Raw genomic sequence first — 13170 nt, 5'->3', positions numbered from 1 at the left:
GTTGCCCTACCCACCGTTAGTTTCCCGCCACTGTATAGGGGTATAAAAGGGTGATCGTTTCGTTGGGGCGCGTCAGTTGTCTTTCATTCAGTTCTGTTGCTGGCCCCACGGTGAATAATAAAGGTGTTTGGACTCCAGTGTTCAATTCAGTGTTTTACTGACCCAGACTAGGGAGGGTAAAAGAACCAAAATTATCAGTACAATGTATGTTCATAAGTTATAGGAGCAGAATTAGGCCATTTGGCCCATCAGGTCTACTCCGCCATTCAATCTGTTTCTATTTCTACCACTTTCTGTTATTTGCACTTTATTTGCAGTTTATTTATTCATGTGTGTATATATTTATATCATGGTATATGGACACATTTATCTGTACTGTAGTAAATGCCTTACTATTTTTTCTGTGTGCTTAAGCAAAGCAAGAATTTCATTGTCCTATACAGGGACACATGACAATAAACTCACTTGACTTGAAAAAATCACGGCTGATCTATCCTTCCCTCTCGACCCCATTCTTTTTAGCTTAGTTTAATTTAGGCAGCACCAGCCAGCGATCCCCGCACACTAACATTATCCTAAACACACTAGGGACAATTTACACTTATACCAACCCAATTAACCTACAAACCTCCACGTCTTTGGAGTGTGGGAGGAAACTGAAAATCTCAGAGAAAACCCACGCAGGTCACGGGGAGAACGTACAAACTCTGTACAGACAGCACCCGTAGTGCCTTCTCCCCATATCCCCTGACACCCGTAGTAATGAAGAATCTGTCAATCGTGGTAGATGGCTGAGAATTTGGTGAGTGGAAATTCTAAATATACTGGGTAAGTCAATCCTAGACTGAAACCCTTGTTTCCAACTTCTGAAACATAAAAGGAAACGCCTTAACTCAAATTATCTTTATCAGTCAATCAGCTGTGAGCATTATTTAAAAGAGGAACATTTATAATGAAGAGGTGCGTCATCATCTGAAACTTGGACACGTCACAAAAAACCTGCACAAGCAGTTTCTGAAACAGTGACTGTGTTTTTTTTTTTTGTTTTTTTTTCCGATTGTGTTCCGACAGTGACTGTGTTGCACGGGGTGTTATTAAACAAAGTGCAAAGGAATTAGTCAGAGATGGAATTGAGTGCAGAGTGTTGCACTGCCACATGACTCTGGGTTTGGTTATGGTTTTGTAAACTTGAAACTAAAAAGTATTGAACATTTTATCCAGTGTTTTAATACCAAGCGTATTTTAATTTTAATCTTTTAATTCTAATCTCCGGATTATTCCCAGGTCATGTGTTAACGTGTGCTGAAACAGAACACGGGTTAGTTTGTGGGTGGAGAAATGATACAACTTCTGATTCCTTTACTTTGCTTTAGGGAAACAGAGTAGAAACATGCCCTTCGGTCCTCCGAGTCCACACTTGAGGGCATAATTTTAAGGTTAGAGGGGCAAAGTGTAAAGGGGGTGGTGTGGAGCAAGTCTTTTACACAGAGGGTGCCTAGAGTGCACTGCTAGGGGTGGTAATGGAAGTAGATATAATCATGGTATTTAAGACTTGCTTGGAACTTTTAGAAACTCTTAGAACTTTCGTTGTAAGGGGAACATCTAGAATCTTTTGTACGCATGATCTTGTGTCTCAGTTAGTAGTCTGCTGTCGAGGTGAGAGATATCTTTGACTGCGTTAAAGGAAATTGGAAAGGGGAATGGAACAAGAAGCATAATAAAAGAGTGGGTGTTAAATGAGATTGTTTATTATTACTCAGGTTACATGCAAACCACCTTACAAAACGGTAATAAGTAGGATTGTGGCATGCAACTGAGGGAGTTGTATTGGAAAGAGAAGGGAGTTTCATTTCACGGATATAGACACCACATATCCACCGACTCCACCAGGATTGGGTCCCAATGAAATGAATAAATAGGGTGATCATGATGTTTTGAAACAGTCTGAAGGAAAAGTTAAGTCCCACTTTCACGACCTTATTCACGACCACTGCCGAGTTTGCCCTTGACTCATACTCGCAGCATGGTCGTCACGAGGTCGTGATGCTAGTCGTTGGTACTCTGGCATCAAGTAGGTCGGGGCGTTTTTTTCAACATGGTGAAAAATGTCCACGAGTAAAAAAGGTGGTGAATTAGGTTGTGAAAGTGGGACTGGCCCTTTAGCAATCATCATAGTTCCAAACAAATGAATAAAAAGAAAGCAAGTCAATGGTCAGATTTGATGCACTCTAGGCACGACAGTAAAAGGAAAACTAACAGTTTTAACCAGAAAGGAAAAGTATAAAATGTGCGAATAAAACATCGGGACGACAGATGCCACAATGGGCTAAGTGTTCGGCTGGCAACCGGAAGGTAGCCGGTTCGAATCCCGCTTGGAGTGCATACTGTCGTTGTGTCCTTGGGCAGGACACTTCACCCACCTTTGCCTGTGTGTGAATGTGTGTGAATGTGTGTGAGTGATTGGTGGTGGTCGGAGGGGCCGTATGCGCAGATTGGCAGCCACGCTTCCGTCAGTCTGCCCCAGGGCAGCTGTGGCTACAGAAGTAGCTTACCACCACCGAGTGTGACTGAGGAGTGAATGAATAATGCGATGTAAAGCGCCTTGAGTATTAGAAAGGCGCTATATAAATCCCATCCATTATTATTATTATTATAAGTGCAGGATGACAAGTCAGTGGGCGTGTGGGGACCGCCGTGGGGGAGGGGGAAGAACAATGAAGAATGGAGGGCCTGGCGAGGGGGAACCACCGAGTGGGGAGGGGGGGGGGGACAAAGGAGGAGACAGCAGGGGGTACTTTGTAACTTTGTCAGCGTCATTTGTGTGACGACTATTTGCATACCTTGGATTTCACTGTGCCTTGTCCTCTTGTATAGAAGATGACTTTGGGTGGACAAGAGGATGGGGACTGGACTTTGTGCCTTCCCCCACAGTGGGAATCACTGTGGGGGGATGTTTTTATGTTTTGATGTTGAATTTCTTCATGTTGTATTTTTATTGGTGTGCTGCAAGGACATCTGAATTTCCCCTGAATAAGGGGATTAATAAAGTCTAACCTAATCTAATCTAATCTAATCTAGAAGAGAGTACAAGGAAGAATCTGAATGAATTACAAGTGAAAATGCAATATGGAAAACATATTGTAACTATTACTGAAAAAAGACAGTAATATGATCAGGACCAGAAAATGAGAAGTAAATGGAGACACAAGAGGCTGCAGGTGCTGGGTTTCAACCTGAAACATCAACAATTACTTCCCCCCATAGATGCTGCCTGACCCAGTGAGTTCCTCCAGTGGTTCGTTCACCTTTGTCTGAGAGTGGAGTAAAGGTTAGAAGAAGAGCAGTAATCTTTGGCTAAAGAAGGATAAAATCACAGGCTACGGAGGGCTCCACAAAGACCATCGCTCCCAAGCGTCTATCTCGCGAATGTCCGGTCACTCACCAACAAGCTGGATGAGGTAAGGCTCTGGATCAACACCCAGCGATCCCTGGAAGACTGCTGTGTGCTGATCTTCACAGAGACCTGGCTCAGCGCGCTGGTTCCCGATGGGGCTGTGGACCTGACCAACCGGTCACTGCATCGTGCTGATAGAACAAAGGACTCCGGTAAGAGCAAGGGTGGCGGGCTCTGCATCTACATCAACAATGACTGGTGTATCAACCACACTGCAATAGAGAGCTACTGTTCCCCAGACCTGGAATACCTACTGCTTAAATGTAGGCCGTTTTACCTGCCTCGGGAGTTTACTGTGGTTATCATCATGGCCATATACATCCCACCGCAGGCTAATGCTAACCTAGCACTAGCACAGCTGCACTCGGCCATCAGTAAGCAGCAGGATGCTCACCCCGACGGTGCCTTCATTGTTGCAGGGGACTTTAACCAGGTCGACCTACGAGCTGCACTCCGCAAATTCCACCAGCATGTGCAGTGCCCTACCAGGGGCTTAAACACGTTGGATAAAGTGTACACCAACATCAAGGACGCATACAGAGCTCTCCCCCGCCCATCCCTGGGTCAATCCGATCACCTCTCACTGTTTCTACTGCCTGCATACAAACCCCTCATCCGCAAGACCAAACCTGCAATAAGGACGGTCAAAATATGGCCCGAGGACGCCACCCTACAACTCCAGGACTGCTTTGATCGCACCGACTGGGACCTGTTTGTACAACAGGCTACCAGTGGCACAGAGGTAGACTTGGAGGAGTACACATCCACTGTGCTCTCCTACATCAACTGCTGTGTGGAGACTGTCACAGTGGACAAGAAAATAGAGATGTTCCCAAACCGGAAACCCTGGATGAACAAGGAGGTTCAGGATCTGCTAAGGGCACGCAACAACGCCTTTAAATCCAGGGACACTTCTGCCTACAGTGCGGCCAGGTCGAACCTGAACAGAGGCATAAAAAAGGCCAAAGTCATCCACAGGCAAAGGGTAGAAGACCACTTCAATACCGCGGACACCAGAAGCATGTGGCAGGGTGTCAGGGACATCACAGACTACAAGAGCAGCCCCGCCTGCCCCCACGGTGATATCACACTGGCCAACGAACTAAACACCTTCTTTGCCCGGTTCGAAACTGGCAACACCACCAGGTGTGGAATAACCCCGGCCATAGCGGAGGGACAGGCCTTAACACGGAGCACTCAGCAGGTACAGTGCGCTCTGCATAGGATCAATCCACGCAAGGCTGCAGGCCCGGATGGAGTCCAGGGAAGAGTATTAAAGGACTGTGCTGGACAGCTGGCGGAGGTATTCACGAGGATCTTCAATCTATCTCTATCTCTGGCAACGGTCCCCAAGTGCCGGAAAACAGCCACCATAGTGCCGGTGCCGAAAAAGTCCAAAATCACCAACCTCAACGACTACCGGCCGGTTGCCCTGACTCCAATCCCTATGAAGTGCTTCGAAAGGCTGGTCCTCTCCCATATTAAATCCAGCATCCCTGCCTCACTGGACTCCCATCAATTTGCATACAGGGCAAATAGATCGACAGAGGATGCCATCTCTCTGGCCCTTCACACTGTCCTGACTCACCTGGACAGACAGGGCACGTATGTGAGGATGCTCTTCATTGACTATAGCTCTGCATTCAATATGGTCATCCCCACCAAGCTCACCACCAAACTCCAACAGCTAGGCCTCAGCTCACCGATATGCGCTTGGATCCTGAACTTTCTCACGGAGCGACCGCAGGCAGTGAGACTGGGCCCGCACCTGTCCTCCACCATCACCCTGAGCACCGGCACACCACAGGGTTGTGTACTAAGCCCCATGCTTTACTCCCTCTTCACTCACGACTGTGTCCCTGCATTCGACACCAACACCATCGTAAAGTTTGCAGACGACACAACAGTGATTGGGCTGATCACCAACGGTGATGAAACAAACTACAGAGCGGAGGTGCAGAACCTGGCGGACTGGTGCACCAATAACAACTTGGCACTAAACACCTCCAAGACCAAGGAGCTGATTATTGACTTCAGGAGGTCCCATTCTGGAGAATACACCCCAATCTCCATTTACAGGGAAAGTGTGGAGAGAGTGTCTAGCTTTAAGTTTCTGGGCACTCACATTTCAGAAGACCTCACATGGTCCACAAACACCGCCGCGCTGGTCAAGAAGGCACAGCAACGACTGTTCTTCCTGAGGACCTTAAAAAAGACTGGTCTGCCCCAACAGCTGCTGACAACATTCTACCGCTGCACCACAGAGAGCATACTAACGTATGGCATCTCTGTGTGGTATCTCAGCTGCACGGAGGCGGAGAGGAGAGCTCTGCAGCGCGTCGTCAACAGAGCGTAGCGGATCATCGGGACAGAGCTACCAGCCTTGGAGGGCATCTACCACACGCGGTGCCTCAGGAAGGCCCTCAGCATCCATAAGGACTCATCACACCCCTGCCACGGTCTGTTTCAACTACTTCCCTCCGGCAGACGTTACAAGGCCTTCTACGCCCGAACCTCCAGACTCAGGAACAGTTTTATCCCAAGAGCTATAGCGGCTCTGAACCGGCCCTAATGAGTGCCCCCCCACCCACCCCTTTTGGACAGTCTCCCTCAGATGGTCACGTCAATCAATTCAGCTTACTTATTTATGTATTGTATTTATTTACCTTTCTTGTACATCAGTGGAGCTGCACACTAAATCTCGTTGCACTGACGTGCAATGACAATAAAAGATATTATTATTATTATTATTATTATTATTATTATTATTATTATTATTATTATTATTATTACTATTATTATTATAATCGATGAGAGAAGATACATGAGTGAACTAAGCAAGCTGTGATGGATCTTTGGGGTAGAATTTAAAAACAGGAAGGATGTAAGATTCTTGTGACCACTAAACAGTAGAAAACATAAATGTGGAAATTAGTGTGTAATAGGTATTGCTGAGACATTTTTTGGAAAATCTAGACTTTGTTTTCAGTTAAGGCACGTCTTTAACCTAATAATGGAACAGACCACATTAGATATATTATTCATCAACTAGCTATACTTAACGGCTTAAAAATGTAGTGACATCCATTAAATGACAATCATAGTATTGAGTTCAGTGTAAGCTTTCATAAGGAGAAATGAGAACTGGAGGAGGAGGATATCGATGAAACGAAACTGAAACAGAAACTGAAACTATACAAAGTAAACTGGGGAATCAAGGGCGGGCATTAGAAGCCTGTTCAGAGTTCATGGTCTTCCTGGTCTGTGAAACGGCCTGTTCACCTTTTACACATCGCCACGCAACCTGTTTATGCTGACCAGCTATCTTAACAATGTCAGCGTGGCCTTCAAAGGTACAACGCAATATTTATACAGAAATTATCAGTGGAATACTTACATAGATTGTTTTAAATGGCCCTAGTATAGCTGTGATTAATTCGTAAAGGATTGAAGCTTGACTCATTCAGAAATTAGTCAGGTATCTGAACATAGTCATAGAGTGAAACAATGTGGAAACAGGCCCTTCGACCCAACATGCCCACTCCGGCTAACATGTCCCAGCTATACTAGTCCAGTTCTGACATGGGCAACACACACTGCCGCACTGGTGAGTAAGGCAAGGCAGCACCTTTGCCACCTCAGACAGCTGAGGAAATTCAGAGTCTTTCTGAGGATCCTTCAGTGCTTCTACTCTGGGGCTGTTGAAAGCATCTTGTCCGGCAACTTCACAATCTGGTTTGGGAACAGCTCTGCCCAGGATAGGAAGGCTCTGCAAAGAGTAGTGCGTTCGGCCAAACACACTATGGGAACTACACTCGCCCCTCTGTAAGACCTATACACCAGGAGGTGCAGATCCAGAGCCAGCAACATTTCATTTCACTGCACATCTTGTATGTGTATGTGACAAATAAAGTTGACTTGACTTGCCTGCATTTGGTCCATATCCATCCAAATCTGTCCTATCCATGTACCTGTCTAACTGTTTCTGAAATGTTGGGATGGTACCAGCCTCAACTACCTCCCCTGGCAGCTTGTTCCATACACCCACTACCCTTTGTGTGAAAAACGTACCCCTCAGATTCCTATTATTTGTTTTCCACTTCACCTTAAACCTACATCCTCGATTCACCTACTCTGGGCAAGAGACTCTGTGCATCTACCCAATCTATTTCCCTCATGATTTTATACACCTCTACAAGATCACCCCTCATCCTCCTGTACTCCAGGGAATAGAGTCCCAACCTACTCAACCTCGCCCCATAGCTCAGACCTAAGCAAGCTGTGATGGATTTTTGGGGTAGAATTTAAAATCAGGAAGGATGTAAGATTCTTGTGACCACTAAACAGTAGAAAACATAAATGTGGAAATTAGAAAAGCACGTAAACAAACCGGTTTTTAGCTTCTGGGAAGTCTAAGAAATTATAACTTCCTTATAGGTTGGAATCAACAGATGTGTAATAGGTATTGCTGAGACATTGTTTGGAAAATCTAGACTTTGTTTTCAGTTAAGGCACGCCTTTAACCTAATAATGGAACAGACCACATTAGATATATTATTCATCAACTAGCTATACTTAACAGCTTAAAAATGTAGTGACATCCATTAAATTACAATCATAGTATTGAGTTCAGTGTAAGCTTTCATAGGGAGAAATGAGAACTGGAGGAGGAGGATATCGATGAAACGAAACTGAAACAGAAACTGAAACTATACAAAGTAAACTCCTCTCATCCTCCTGTACTCCAGGGAATAGAGTCCCAACCTACTCAACCTCGCCCCATAGCTCAGACCCTCTAGTCCAGGCAACATCCTCGTAAATCTTCTCTGTAACCTTTCCAGCTTGACAACATCTTTCCTATAACATGGTGCCCAGAACTGAACGCAATTGTCTGTAGTACAGTCAACATGTATGTAGGAGATCTCTTAACCTACAATCTCTCTAGGTTCATGTCAATGACATGGAGAGTGCATTGTACTCTGAGATCCAAGTCTTCCTCCAACTGGATGGGTAAATTGGGGTATATATCCAAATCAGTAATTTAGCCCCAAAAATAAAACTTTGAAGATAAAACAAGTGAAAAGAACCAAAAGGGAAAAAATGATGGAAGAGGGAAAGAGGAGGTAGACCTCTCTGAAGTGGATTAATGCAGACATAGGCATGATAACTAAAACGTGGAGGCACAGAAATCATCAAAAAGTCATAACGAGTGCATAAGGATGGAAGTTACATTTCAGCTGTACAAAAGCCCCAGTTAGATCACAGCTGGACTAATAAGGGAAGTTCTGAACACCACAACCTAAGACACATTGGGTTGTGGAGTTCATAAGTTTATGTTCTAGGAGCAGAATTAGGCCATTCAGCCCATCAAGTCTACTCTGCCATTCAATCATGGCTGATCTATCTTTTCCTCTGAACTCTGTTCTCCTGTCTTCTCCACATAACCCCCGACACCCTTATTAATCAAGAATCTGTTCATCTCCACCTTAAAAAGATCCTTCAGTGCCTCCAGTGTAGCGAATTCCACAGATCCACCATCCTCTGACTAAAGAAATTCCTCATCATCTCCTTTTTAACGGTGTGTCCTTTCATTCTAAGACTATGGCCTCTGGTCGTACTCTCTACTCACTAGAGGAAACAGGGTGGAGAGGAACTAGAAATGACATGGGGTTTACATTAAAAAAAGATCAAGCAAATTAAGGGCATAGGTCTCATCATTTTGATGTATTATTTGAAGTTTCCAATGGGGTAGGTGGGAGGTCAGGGCCTCTCTCCAGTTGGTGGGGGGACGTTTCCTGTTGCTGTTAACAACTGTGAAGAAACTCTCTGTATCTGGAGTTATGCGTTTTCACACTTCTGTAGCTCTTGCCTGATGGGAGAGGAGCTTAACAAGGGCAGGACCTACACAATGAATGGTAGGGCTCTGGGGAGGGTTGCAGAGCAGATGGATCTAGGAGTGCAGCTACATAGTTCCTTGAAAGTGGCATCACAGGTAGATCGGGTGGTCAAAAGGCTTTCGACACATTGGCTATCAGCAGTCAGAGTATTGAGTACAAAAGTTGGGAGGTCATGTTGCAGTTGGTGAGGCCACATTTAGAGTCTTGTGTTCAGCTTTGTCATCATGTTGTAGGAAAGACGTTGTCAAGCTGGAAAGGGTGCAAAAATGATTTATGAGGATATTGCCAGGACTCAAGGGCCTAAGCAATCGAAAAGGTTGAGCAGGCTAGGACTTTATTCCTTGGAGCTTAGGAGGATGAGGAGTGATCTTATAAAGGTGTGCAAAATCATGAGAGGAATAGACGCACAGATTCTCTTGCCCAGGATTGGTGAATCGGGAACCAAAAACACAGGTTTAAGGTTAGGGGACGTACATGGATAGGATAGGCTTAGAGGGTTATGGAACAAGTGCGAGCAGGGGGTACTAATGTTGATGGGGCATGTTGGTTGGCATTGGTATGTTGGGCCGAAGGGCCTGGTACCACACTATGATTCTTTGAGTGGACAAATTAATTTCTATTTCTTAATCAGTTTCCTAGCCAGATTAGTAAATTATCCCCAATTTCATAAGTTAACGGAATTGAAGATATGCATAAAATGTGATCAGGATATCATTGGAAGGTGGCAGAGAGGCGAAAGGAGTTTATTCTTCCATTGGCATGGTGTGACAAGTGGTGCTCTCTAGAGAACTGTACAGGGACCTCAGCTGTAATGCTATAGACATCAAAAAAAAGAGTTTGTCATTTTACAAACATCACAAAATTAGAAGACTCAGGAAGAAGTGATACTCAAGTTGTACAGGGGCTTGACTGCAATCCATCTCAAACATTGCTTTGAATTTTGGAAGCCAAACCTCAAATTGTTGGTCTTGGAGAGTCTACAGGACAGATACATCAGGATTATAATTCAAGATTTAAAATATTGTACTTTGAAGAGGTAAGGAGGTGTATCTAATTGGCTAGGCTTGGAATGTACATTGCTGTAACGTTAATTGTGACCACACTAACTTACTGTGGCTGAATGGTTCCCAATACACACCCAATACTGATGGATTTCATGGTGTAGACACAGTAAAAGAATGTCCTTCTGATGGAGAGCATAACACCATTAAGCGAATATAATCAAAATCCATCAACAGTGAAATTAGGAAGTTCATCTTCACACACAAGGTAGTGTACACATAGCAATCTCCCTCACAAAAGTCTGGAGGTACAAGCATGTTTGAAACTTTTAAGACTAAGATGCAGAGATTTTGATTAGGTACGGGTACCTTGGTACGCCGAGCAAAATGACTTGTCTAAAGAAGGACCTCAACCCAAAACGTCACCCATTCCTTCTCTCCAAAGATGCTGCCTATCCCGCTGAGTTACTCCAGCACGTTGTGTCTAAAATGACTTGTCAGATTAGGCACAAACCAATTAAAAGGTGGAACAGGTTAAAAGGCTGAATAGCCTGTTTTTGTTCCCCTGGACTGAACCATCCTACCAACAACTAGAGAGCAGTCCTGCATTGGAGACCCTCGGACGATCTTTAATCAGACTTTACTGGAATTTATCTTGCGCTGATGTTATTCTCTTTATCCTGTAACTGTGTAGAAAGGAACTGCAGATAGTGATATATACCAAAGATAGACACAAAGTGCTGGAGTAACACAGCGGGTCAGGCAGCATCTCTGGAGAAAAAGGATGGGCGATGTTTCCGGTCGAGATCCTTCTACAAGATCCCGACCTGAAACATTACCCATCCTTTTCCTCCAGGAATGCTGCTTGACCGGCTGAGTTACTCCAGCGCTTTTCTGTACACTGTGGACTGCTGGATTGTAATCATGTATAGTCTTTCCACTGACTGGACAGCACGCAATAAAAAGAAAAAGCTTTTCCTGTACCTCAGTACACGTGACAATAAACTAAATTAAAATATAGATCAAAAGTGATAGGAGTTGAATTAGGCTATTCGGCCCATCAAGTCTACGCCATTCAATCATGGCTGATCTATCTCTCCCTCCTAACCCCATTCTCATGCCTTCTCCCCATAACCTCTGACACAGGTACTGATCAATAATCTATCTATCTACTTTGAATAGTATCCACTGACTTGGCCTCCACAGCCTTCTGTGGCAAAGAATTCCACAGATTCACCACCCTTTGACTAAAGACAACAATGCACATTCTGACAGGTACTCCAAGACAAAGATGCAGCTTGGGCGCTGAGGGGCTAACGCTACATTGAAAGAACGAGCGGCATAAGTTGACGTGTACAACCACAAGATAATGCAAACGTTGGCTTTCCTCGCGTGTAACAACAACCAAAATCAAAGCGATTGCACTTGTACTCACTGGCATGGTTATTGTGAGCAGCGTAGATTGTGGTGAGTAGAATCTTCACCCGATGTCACCAGTTATTCCTCCTAAAAAAATATAAAGGGCCATCAACGTGAGTTTTCCTTTTCTGAATCAACACCTTGAAATCTAAACAACAGCGGCTTTGGCCACGGATTTAACAGTTCATGTTCTTAAGAAGGTTTGATAGGTCGGTATTGGACGCGGACCAATATTGAAGTCCTCCCTTCACCACCTCCAGTTGTTTAAATTCCATTTGGAATATTTTGGAGGACCAAGAAACCAAGAAGAACCAAGAAGATTCATTCCAAAAACAGAAGAAAAGGGAATTGCTTGTGGATGGTCCGGTTCAGATTCCACAACAGAAGCACGAAACAATTGGATTTCATGTAATTGCCGATCGCCTCCAAGTAAAAACGAAAGTTAAAAATCATCTTATCTGTCAGTGGTTTGCTGCAGGGCACGGCTGGCGCTGAAGGAACTGTCCATTTAAATGTGTAGAAGAGATGTATTTTACCCACCAACTCTTGAACACACACACACACACACAGTGCAATAGCAGAATAATTGTGTATTATCAATTGCAATCCCATTGTCATCCACTGTTTTAATTTGTAAACATACCTTCAAAAAAAACGTTTTGTACGAATTTCCTTCATCATGCGTGGCATTTAAACCTAAAACCGAAACAAACTTCCTGTTTTGGAAACGTAAGTGATATTGTTCTTACCCCTCCGCTGTCCCTTTAAACTTCTGCCAACATCAGAGGCTGATTCTCCTCCTCATCATAAAATGACAATTTTTTCCGCTGGCGGGTCTATCGCATTGGACAGTTGCCTTCAGCGACAGCACTGCCTTTAAATGCAGCGATCCGCTGACAGACAAGACTACAGTAAACTTGTCCGGCTGTTAAGTTTCGTTTCGTTGCTCGGAAGTTACCTCATTGTAAGCAAGGAAAACAAGAGCAGGCGTGATCCTTGAGTCACGCCGATACCCCGATGATATTATGTTTACAATTACAGTTCGGATGCACTTGTGACAGGGAGCAGGGTGTGAATGTAACTGCGCTGGCTGTTATTATGCATTTTCTGATCTTGATACCAGCGTTCAATAACGCCATTTTGTGTGTAAAGCAATGGATAGACAAGATATTGTGTATTTTTACCTGCTGGATCACTGGCATTCCCCCATCCTCGCTAACATACCATCTGTGTCCCTGCAGGAGATATAATGTTCACTCAAGTGCCACACATTTGTAGGTGTTGTGCAAACTACCCTGTGGTAAGGACGTCAGTGGGTGAGATATCATGAGGGTCAATAATCTGAGGCATATCCTATGGGGTGGGGTTAGAGTTAAGAATTACTTGTCAAAGCCTTTCA

General features: G+C 44.4%; 1 protein-coding gene across 2 annotated transcripts in view; it reads right to left on the bottom strand.

Annotated features, from left to right (window-relative positions):
• The window catches only part of helz2 (helicase with zinc finger 2), a 73271-nt gene extending 60592 nt beyond the window's left edge, over nt 1-12679 (bottom strand). Inside the window, exons 1-2 of one of the 2 annotated variants that reach the window (XM_033041508.1) lie at nt 12521-12679; nt 11788-11858 (exon numbers count right to left, since the gene is read on the bottom strand). The gene's annotated coding sequence lies outside the window, so the exon portion shown is untranslated. Of the gene's footprint in view, nt 1-11787; nt 12017-12520 lie in introns of those variants that run through there. The other variant, XM_033041509.1, reaches the window with a different exon arrangement.
• Nucleotides 12680-13170: the final 491 nt, after the last annotated feature.

This window comes from Amblyraja radiata, chromosome 23 (assembly GCF_010909765.2).
Source record: "Amblyraja radiata isolate CabotCenter1 chromosome 23, sAmbRad1.1.pri, whole genome shotgun sequence".
Taxonomy (NCBI): domain Eukaryota; kingdom Metazoa; phylum Chordata; class Chondrichthyes; order Rajiformes; family Rajidae; genus Amblyraja; species Amblyraja radiata.
The sequence above is the reverse complement of the archived record's forward strand: the minus strand, read 5'-3'. Positions and strand labels throughout refer to the sequence as shown.